General features: G+C 40.6%; 1 long non-coding RNA gene across 1 annotated transcript; it reads left to right on the top strand.

The window, feature by feature from the left end:
• Positions 1-616: 616 nt before the first annotated feature.
• Positions 617-7,621, top strand: LOC130590926 (uncharacterized). Its single transcript, XR_008968823.1, has 2 exons — positions 617-1,100; positions 6,860-7,621. It is a non-coding gene; the product is annotated as an uncharacterized LOC130590926 (long non-coding RNA).
• Positions 7,622-8,861: the final 1,240 nt, after the last annotated feature.

Below are 8,861 nucleotides of genomic sequence, written 5' to 3'. Positions count from 1 at the left end.
GCCCAAGGTCACAATCGTGAAGGGGATTTATCTGAAAAGGTTGCCCGTAGGAACCCACCAATACTGAATGGGAAAGGGGGACCTGAAGAATTAGAGAACTGGGTTGGGGAATTCGATAAACTTTTCTTCACCTTATCCTGCCCTGATGAGAAAACTGTGCCCTTAGCGAGCTACTACCTTCAGGGAGATGCTCATTTCTGGTGGACCCAAGCTAAGAGCAACCTCCTGAGTCAGCCTGGTTTTGGGTGGGAAACTTTCAAAAAGGCCTTAAGGGACAATATTACCCTCCATACCTTAAGAAGCAGAAAGCCCAAAATTTATGATGTTGGAACAAGGGACTCTGTCTGTTGAGGAGTACTACGGAAATTCATCGAGCTGATGAGATTTGCCCCGGAAATAGCACCTACTGAGGAATCTAAAGCCTCACGTTTCGAACTAGGACTTACCCTTGACCTGCAAGGAAGACTAGGGGGAGATACATTCACCTCTTTAGATCATGTGTTTGGCAAAGCTGCTCATCTTTATGCCATCAGGAAGAGAGAGGAAGGGGGTAAGCAGGGTGAGAAACGAAAGGATAATCCAAACCCTGAGGTCCAGAAGTTTGAGAAAAGCATAATGGGAACCAAAACCATCAAGACCCTCAAAGGAATTTCGGTAAGGGACCCAATAACAACAACGCTAATCCCAACAACAATAACCGCAATAACAACACCAATAACCGCAGATCTGAGCGTGTGTATAGGTGTAGAAAGTGCCCTAACAACCATCCTGGTAGGGACTGTGAGGGTAACAAGGTGGAATGTCGAGAATGCGGGAAATTGGGGCATAGGGCATATGAGTGCTACTCGAAGAACAAACTGATCAACCCTAATGGCCAAAAGAATGGGAATTATGGGGACAACCTCGAAATGGAAATGGAAACGGGAATGGAAATGGGGGAAGTGCTTACAATGGGAATTCTAACTACTCCAAGCCTGTAACCAACACCAATAATCAGACATCTAATGGGAACAATGCAACCAATTCCCAAGATAAGGGCAAGGGGAAGCTGTATATGATGTCGACTAGAGAACAAGAGGCTCGAAGGGATGTTGTCTCGGGTACATTTTCTATCAACTCCACTCTGTTAAAGTATTGTTTGATTCTGGAGCATCATTGTCATTTATTGCCCATTCAACTGTTAGGACTTTAACATTGATCGAGTCTGAGTCGATTTCTATGCCTATAGTCATTCCGTCTGGGAGACTGTTAATTCTCTAAAAGATTTCTAAAAGTGCCACTGAAAATAGGAGAGAGTTTCTTTCCTTCTGACCTGATAGAGTTTAACTTATCAAACCTAGACTTATTTTGGGATGGATTGGCTTGGAAAGTACATGGCTAAGATAGATTGCGATGCGCAGAAAGTGGAACTGAGAGATCTTTGGGAAAAAGATGTCATATAGGAGAATACCTCGAGAACCGGATTAAGGTGATCAATGCCTTACAACTTAAGAACTATGTAGACAAGGGATGGCCTCTCTTTATGTGTTCGGTGAGAAGAATTGAGGATGATCCGTTGAGCCTGAGGATGTGCCCGGAGTCCGAGAGTTCCAGGATGTTTTTCCTGAAGATATACCTGGTATGCCACCAAGGAGAGATGTAGAGTTCACCGTGGACCTAGTACCTGGGACTGGACCAATTTCGAAAGCCCATATCGAATGGCTCCAGCAGAAATGAACGAGTTGAAAAACCAGTTGGAGGAACTACTGCAAAGGGTATATTAGACCTAGCATGTCACCATGGGGAGCACCTGTCTTATTTGTGAAAAAGAAGGATGGTAGTTTGAGGTTGTGTATAGACTATCGAGAGTTGAACAATGTCACTGTGAAAAAAGTACCCATTGCCTAGATTGATGACTTGTTCGACCAACTTCAGGGTGCGGGGATGTTCTCCAAAATAGATCTAAGGTCAGGTTACCATCAATTGAGGATTGTTGATCATGATATACCTAAGACTGCTTTCAGGACTAGATATGGCCACTATGAGTTTACGGTAATGCCTTTTGGGTTATCTAATGCACCTGCAGTTTTCATGGATCTTATGAATAGGATCTTTCGACCCTACCTCGAAAATTTGTCGTTGTGTTCATAGACGATATACTGATCTATTCTAGGAGCAAGGAGGACCATGAGGGTCATTTGAGAGTCATTTTGCAGACACTTAGGGACAACCAACTATATGCGAAGTTTTCGAAATGTGAATTTTGGTTGGAAAGAGTGTCATTTTTGGGTCACTTTGTCTCCAAGGAGGGTGTGTCAGTCGATCCTGCAAAGATCAAAGCCGTGAGTGAATGGCCTACTCCAAAGAATGTCACAGACATAAAAGTTTCTTGGGTTTAGCCGGTTACTATAGGAGATTTGTGAAAGACTTCTCCAAAATAGCAAAGCCCATGACCACTTTGATGAAAAAGGATTGTAGGTTTAACTGGAATGAGGACAGTGAGAAAGCCTTTCAAACGCTCAAAGAAAGGTTAACATCAGCCCCTGTCCTAACCTTGCCTAATGGGAATGAGGGATATGATGTTATAGGATGCGTCCAAGAATGGGTTGGGTTGTGTTCTTATGCAAAATGGGAAGGTCATAGCTTATGCGTCTCGGCAGTTGAAGCCATATGAAGTCAATTACCCAACACACGACTTAGAATTGGCCGCAATAGTGTTTGCCCTAAAAATCTGGAGACACTACCTTTACGGGGTGACTTGTCGAATCTTCACGATCACAAAAGTCTAAATACATTTCACCCAGAAAGACCTTAATAGGACACGCAGATGGTTAGAGCTCATCAAGGACTATGACTTAGACATCCAGTACCATGAGGTAAAGCCAACGTCGTTGCTGATGCGTTAAGTCGCAAGTCTAGCCATAGCCTGAATACATTAGTCGTTGCCGACAAACTTTGTGAGGAGTTTCTAGACTCCAGATAGAAGTTGTTCATGAAGGGGAGGTAGAAAGATTGCTGAGTGCCTTAACCATCGAGCCCAACTTTCTAGACGAAATAAGAGAGAGTCAACCTGGGGATGTGAAGCTTGAGCGAGTCAAAGCAAAGCTTAAGGAGGAAAAGCAGAAGGGTTTGCGATCCATGAGGATGGAAGCATAAGATATAAGGGTAGGTGGTGTGTGCCGCAATAATGTGAAGAATTGAAACAAAAGATAATGAGTGAGGGTCACAACATGACTTATTCCGTCCACCCAGGGGGAGATAAGTTATATAAGGACCTCAAGAAGATGTTCTGGTTGGCCTGGGATGAAAAGAGCAGTAGCTGAATTTGTTTCAAAATGTCTAACGTAGAAAGTCAAAAGTGAACACAAGAGACCTCAAGGAAAGATTCAACCTTTAGACATTCCGACATGGAAATGGGACTCTATAATGGATTTCGTTGTAGCCTTACCTAGGAGTCGGGGAGGCAATAATACCATATGGGTGATAGTGGATAGACTAACCAAAACAGCAAGGTTCATACCTATGAAAGATACGTGGAGTATGGAAGCCTTAGCCAAGGCCTATGTGAAAAATATCATTCGATTGCATGGAGTACCCACGAGTATAGTATCAGATAGAGATTCGCGATTCCTTTCGAATTTCTGGAAAAAGGTTCAGGAAGCTTTTGGTAGTGAGCTATTGATGAGTACAACTTTTCACCAGCTACAGACGGTCAAACCGAAAGAACTATTCAGACCTTAGAGGACATTTGAGAGTGTGCCTTAGAATACCAAGGATCATGGAAGACCATTTGCCTCATAGAATTTCTACAACAACAGCTACATGCTAGTATTAGAGATGACACCAAGATTAAGTGAGAAAGTGTCGTAGCCCTTTGTGTTGAACGACATTAGTGAGATCTGTGGTTTAGGACCTGAGATGATTCAGGAGACAGTGGATCAGGTGCGATTCATTCAAGAAAAGATTAAGGCTGCACAGGACAGCAGAAATCCTATGCGGATCAGAAGCGAAGATGAAATTACGAAGTCGGGGAAGAGTATTGCTTAAGGTGTCTCCAATGAAAGGAGTGATGCGATTCGGGAAAAAGGGGAAGTTAAGCCCTAAATTCATAGGACCATATGAGATTCTGGCGAGAGTAGGCAAAGTCGCTTATCGCCTAGATTTGCCCAATAACTTAGAAAGGGTCCATAATGTGTTTCACGTATCCAACTCCGGAGATACGTACCGGATGAGTCACATGTACTGAACCGAAATTGTCGAACTAGACGAAACCTTATCCTATGAGGAGAAACCTGTCCAAATCTAGACCGCAAAGTGCGTAGTACGAGGAATAAGGACTCAGAATTGTCAAAGTGTTGTGGAGAAATCAAAATACTGAAGAAGCCACCTGGGAAGCCGAAGATGCAATGCGTCTGAAGTACCCTGAGCTTTTTAAGAGGTACGTGAGTTACGGGGACGTAACTTTTCTTTTAAGGGGGAAGAATGCGATAGAATTTCGCGCTTTCACCCTAAAGTATGTTAATTATGATAGTTATTTGTAGTTATTGCTGATCTGTTGTGCGAACGTTAGAAAACGCTTATGGAATTTTGGGACTTAGAAGTGCAAAAGATCGTCGTTAAGACTGGCTACCTCCAAGTTTCGGGACGAAACTTCTTTTAAGGGGAAAGCCTGTAATACTCCGTATTTTTGGAATTAATTCGTAATAATTAAGAAAATATAAAGAAGTTAATAAAAAGGATTTTAATATTATTTACAGAATAATGAGAATATAATAATATTAATACGAGTCGATTGTGCTAATTTCGGATTTATAAAGGTTAAGCCGAGTTTACCCGATCTAGGGTTACTACTTTTAGAAGGTTATAAAAAGGAAAGGAAGAGGAGAAAAACTTCAGAAACCCTAAATTTCTTCCTTTCCTCCTTCAGCCGTCACCTTCCTTTCCTTCTCTTTTCTCTCTCGTTGCTCTCCTCTCCCCTTTCGCTGCCCTCCTCTTCTCTGTCGTTGTTTCCTCCTTTTCTTCATCTCTCTCTCGCCGTGTGTTGCTGTGCGAGGCTCGCGTGGACGAGGCTTCGCGAGTCCGAGGCTGCGAGCGTGTCGGTGTGTGCGAGACGAGCAAGGGACGAGGGTGTGCGCTGAGTTTGTTGTTGTGCCGGGTGAAACGTCGAGGGTGCGAAGGCTGTGCGAGACAAGTGAGCAGGACGCGACGTTGTGCGACGAGGCTCGAAGCGCGACGAAGGTGCGAGAGGTTTGGTGCGACGAGGGCTGCGAGTGCGGTGCTGGTGCGAAGGCTGCGAGCGACGAAGCGTGTTGTCGTGTGTGTGCTGCGAGCAACGAGGCTGGATTGAGGGCTGCGGTAGTGCGCGAGTGTGTTGCGCCGTTGCCGGAGATCGGTCGCCGGAATTTGATTTCCGGCGAGCTTAACGGTATAAAAATCAATTTTATATATTGAATATATTATATTAAGTTTAATTATAATTTATGTTTTCATAATTATGTTAAATTATAATTAGTTAATTAATAATTCAAGTTAATGAGTTCATTTTATTATTCTGACTATAATTGCGGATATAACTTTTGGACATAATACTGGATCGGACCTAAGACTTTTGGACATAAGATTTTGGACATAAAACATGGTTGGACTTATAATTTAACTGGTTTGGTAAAGATAGTGGACTAATGACACTAACTAATATTAGTATGTTCACTAGCTTTGACTCCTAAAAGACGTTAAACTCTTTATAATAGAGAAGTAACGAAAATGCATAAACAAGGGGTTTAGTTATCGTTTACGTCGAATTATTAAACCGTATAGTCTTAATTACGTAGTAGTTGTTAATGTTATCAACGACGTAGAACTAAAGTTTTATTTAACGGTTTAGGTCCCAATTTCATAAGTGGAACGTTCGATTAAGACAGCGAAAATTCTCCGTTACAAGGTACGTACGCGTACCAGTTTAATCCCAAGTATTAATATCATGATTAGGTTGCAATCTATGTTATTGGAACCTAGAAACATGATAGGGAACGTTTGATTGATTGAGATTGTCTGGTTAGACATTTGTAATTGAAATTGATATGTTGCATTGGAATGCGTAATTCTATCGTAGTATAAACAAGAGCATTTTTAATCTATCCATAGTGTAACAAGGTTGTTACAAGAGATATGATTCGAGCATTGTAACTAAGAGGACAGGTAAATGATTCTATGTATCCATAGTGTAACAAGAGTGTTACAAGAGATACGATTTGAGCATTTTAATGAAGAGAACAGGTAAATGATTGTATGTATCCATAGTGTAACAAGAGTGTTACAAGAGATACGATTTGAGCATTGTAACTAAGAGAACAGGTAAATGACTATATGTGGTTATGAAATGAATGGTTAATATTAAAATGAATTATGGCAATATCTTGTAGTTGGACTCCCTACAAGTGATGAACAATGGGGGGAGTGTGGGACTTGTCCTACGCTCCTACGCAGGCCTACTGTGACGACAGTAGTGTCCTTATATTTTTGACACTCAAGTAGGCGGAAGGTTCTGTTCGATCTTGGGGGTATGCATACTAAGGTGATGGGTGTGAGACGGAACAAAACCGTATTTGCATTTCATTTAACAGACCTAGTGTCTGTTAAGGATTCAGTAGCCCGTATGATTCTAGTAAGATCACGGTGCCCGTTCGATGCCAATTAAAGATTAAAGATATAAAGGTTAAAGGATGTAACATAGTGTAGCATCATGCTTAAGATTGTTCATGTGTGCATCATTTATGTTTTCATGTATTCAATGGTTCATTACGTACTCAGCATAGCTGATTGTGTGTTATTATGTGTTTGATGAACTGCGATGAACCATTGATGCTACAATGGGGAGCAGACTAGGTGTGCTGGTGCTGCTGCATAATCTCGAGCATACGGGGACTAGGCTTGGGTATTTACATTTAAAGCATTTTGAAATAAGTATTATTGGTTTTTCTAAGACTCATATATGGTTTGTGGTTTGAATGAAAGGGGTCATTGATGATTCCCGAGTTGTATATATGTTTTAATTCCGCTGCATTTTAGTTTTCAAGTTAATGTTTTAAGTTATCGTTAACCCTTATTATGCCTTGCGTTCCATCGCGGCGGTAACGCCCCCGAGGTCGACGCGACGCAGCAGTGGTAGGCGCGTGTGGATTTTGGGGGTGTTACAGTTGGGAGTTAGGCGGTTAGTTTCCACAACTTTAGCCACTAATACACGCGTATCCATTATCCCACGCCTTATTGGTATGTGGGTTGTTGTGGTTCCTAAAATCTAGGAACTACCACAACTTATCCTCATTAGGCGCTTGTTAGGTTTGTTTTTGACGGCTCTTCTTCAAGGACTCTATCCAAAAAGCTGCGCACAAACTAACTTCACAGAATATTATGGAATCACAAAATATCACAATTTTTTATCCATAATATAAACGGTTTGTCACAAACACAAATAAAGTTTAACAACTTAATTTTGATTAATCACCTAATCAATTCTCCATAAGTTATTTAGCATATTATTTGTGATATCTAAAAGATAATAAACTAAAAAAGAATAAATCTAGATTATAAACTAAGCAAAAAAAAAACGACTAAATCTAATAACATAAAATTAAACTAATAACACACGAAAGAAAAAGAAACTAAATTAAACAAAGTTAATTATTTGTCATTATCAAAATAGTGAAACAACAATATTCCCCCTTTTTGATGATGACAAATAATTGGAAAAAAAAATTTATGTTTTTATGTTTTAAGAAAGAAAGGAAAAAAAATTGATAAAATAAAACTATAATACACACACACAAAAAAAAATAACACACAAACTAGACCTAAGTAGACTCAACTAAGACTGGGAACAAGAACAGGCTCTACTGGGAACAGGGATGAGAAAAACATGCATAGGAACTAAGTAGGAACGAAAAAAAAATTATACAACAATATTTCTTCCCCCTTTTGTCATTATCAAAACCAAGTTATGAACCTGCAGCACTAGAGAGTTAACAGTCTAGGCATCAAGCAAGTTGCTCAAACATACAGATCTCGTAATATTAGCCATCCATGCACAAAAATAAGCAGATAGAAAGCAGCAATATGGACAGCAGAACACAAGAGTAAAGAAGAAAAATAGAAGAGATTAAAGTGCTTCATGTGTCTCAAAAGGACACATAAAGAGAGAACCAAACGAAATTGTTTAACAATAATAACAGCCACAAAAAAACCTTGTCTGATTGTTTCAAAGTTAAAGGAAGTTAAGCTTAGAGCGTTTGAAGAGAGTGGAGACCACATAATCAATTTTTTAGATGACACCATCCACCTTGTTCCTAATCCCAATATCAACATTCTTAATGGCCATCATTTGTTGTTGTTGCTGAGAATCCAGAGTCGAGACAGTGGTCTCTATAGCATTGATCCTGATGTGCAATAGGGACAAAGAGTCTTGAATTTCCCGGAGTAGCTTGTTGAGCCCAGTATTAGGTAACAAAGGAAAATCAACAGTGGTAGAAGGAACTGGATCTGAGTCTAGGTGAATAAACACTGTTTCACCTTGATCCTGCTCCTTCAGATGCTTAGACCCAACAACCCTTTGACTCTTCCTCACAGACCCACTTGGAATGCCCTCTTCACCCAGCTTCCTCTTACCACCCACCTCAACCTTAACAGGAGTTTCTTCCCTCTCAAAATCTACTTCCCATTGACCAACCTTAACTAAGCCTTGAAGAGTTCCTTGTGTAGATAATTTTCTGGCTCAAGACAAAAGGGGACGCAGGCAATTGATTTGCAATTTTTGAAAGATAGGAGAGAAGTTTCCATAGAACTTTGGTGTTATGGAAATGCAGTGAGAGAGATGTGAAATAATCAAA

Source organism: Beta vulgaris, chromosome 3, assembly GCF_026745355.1.
Source record: "Beta vulgaris subsp. vulgaris cultivar EL10 chromosome 3, EL10.2, whole genome shotgun sequence".
NCBI classification, from domain to species: domain Eukaryota; kingdom Viridiplantae; phylum Streptophyta; class Magnoliopsida; order Caryophyllales; family Amaranthaceae; genus Beta; species Beta vulgaris.
Note: the sequence above shows the minus strand (reverse complement) of the source record. Positions and strands in the feature narration are given on the sequence as shown.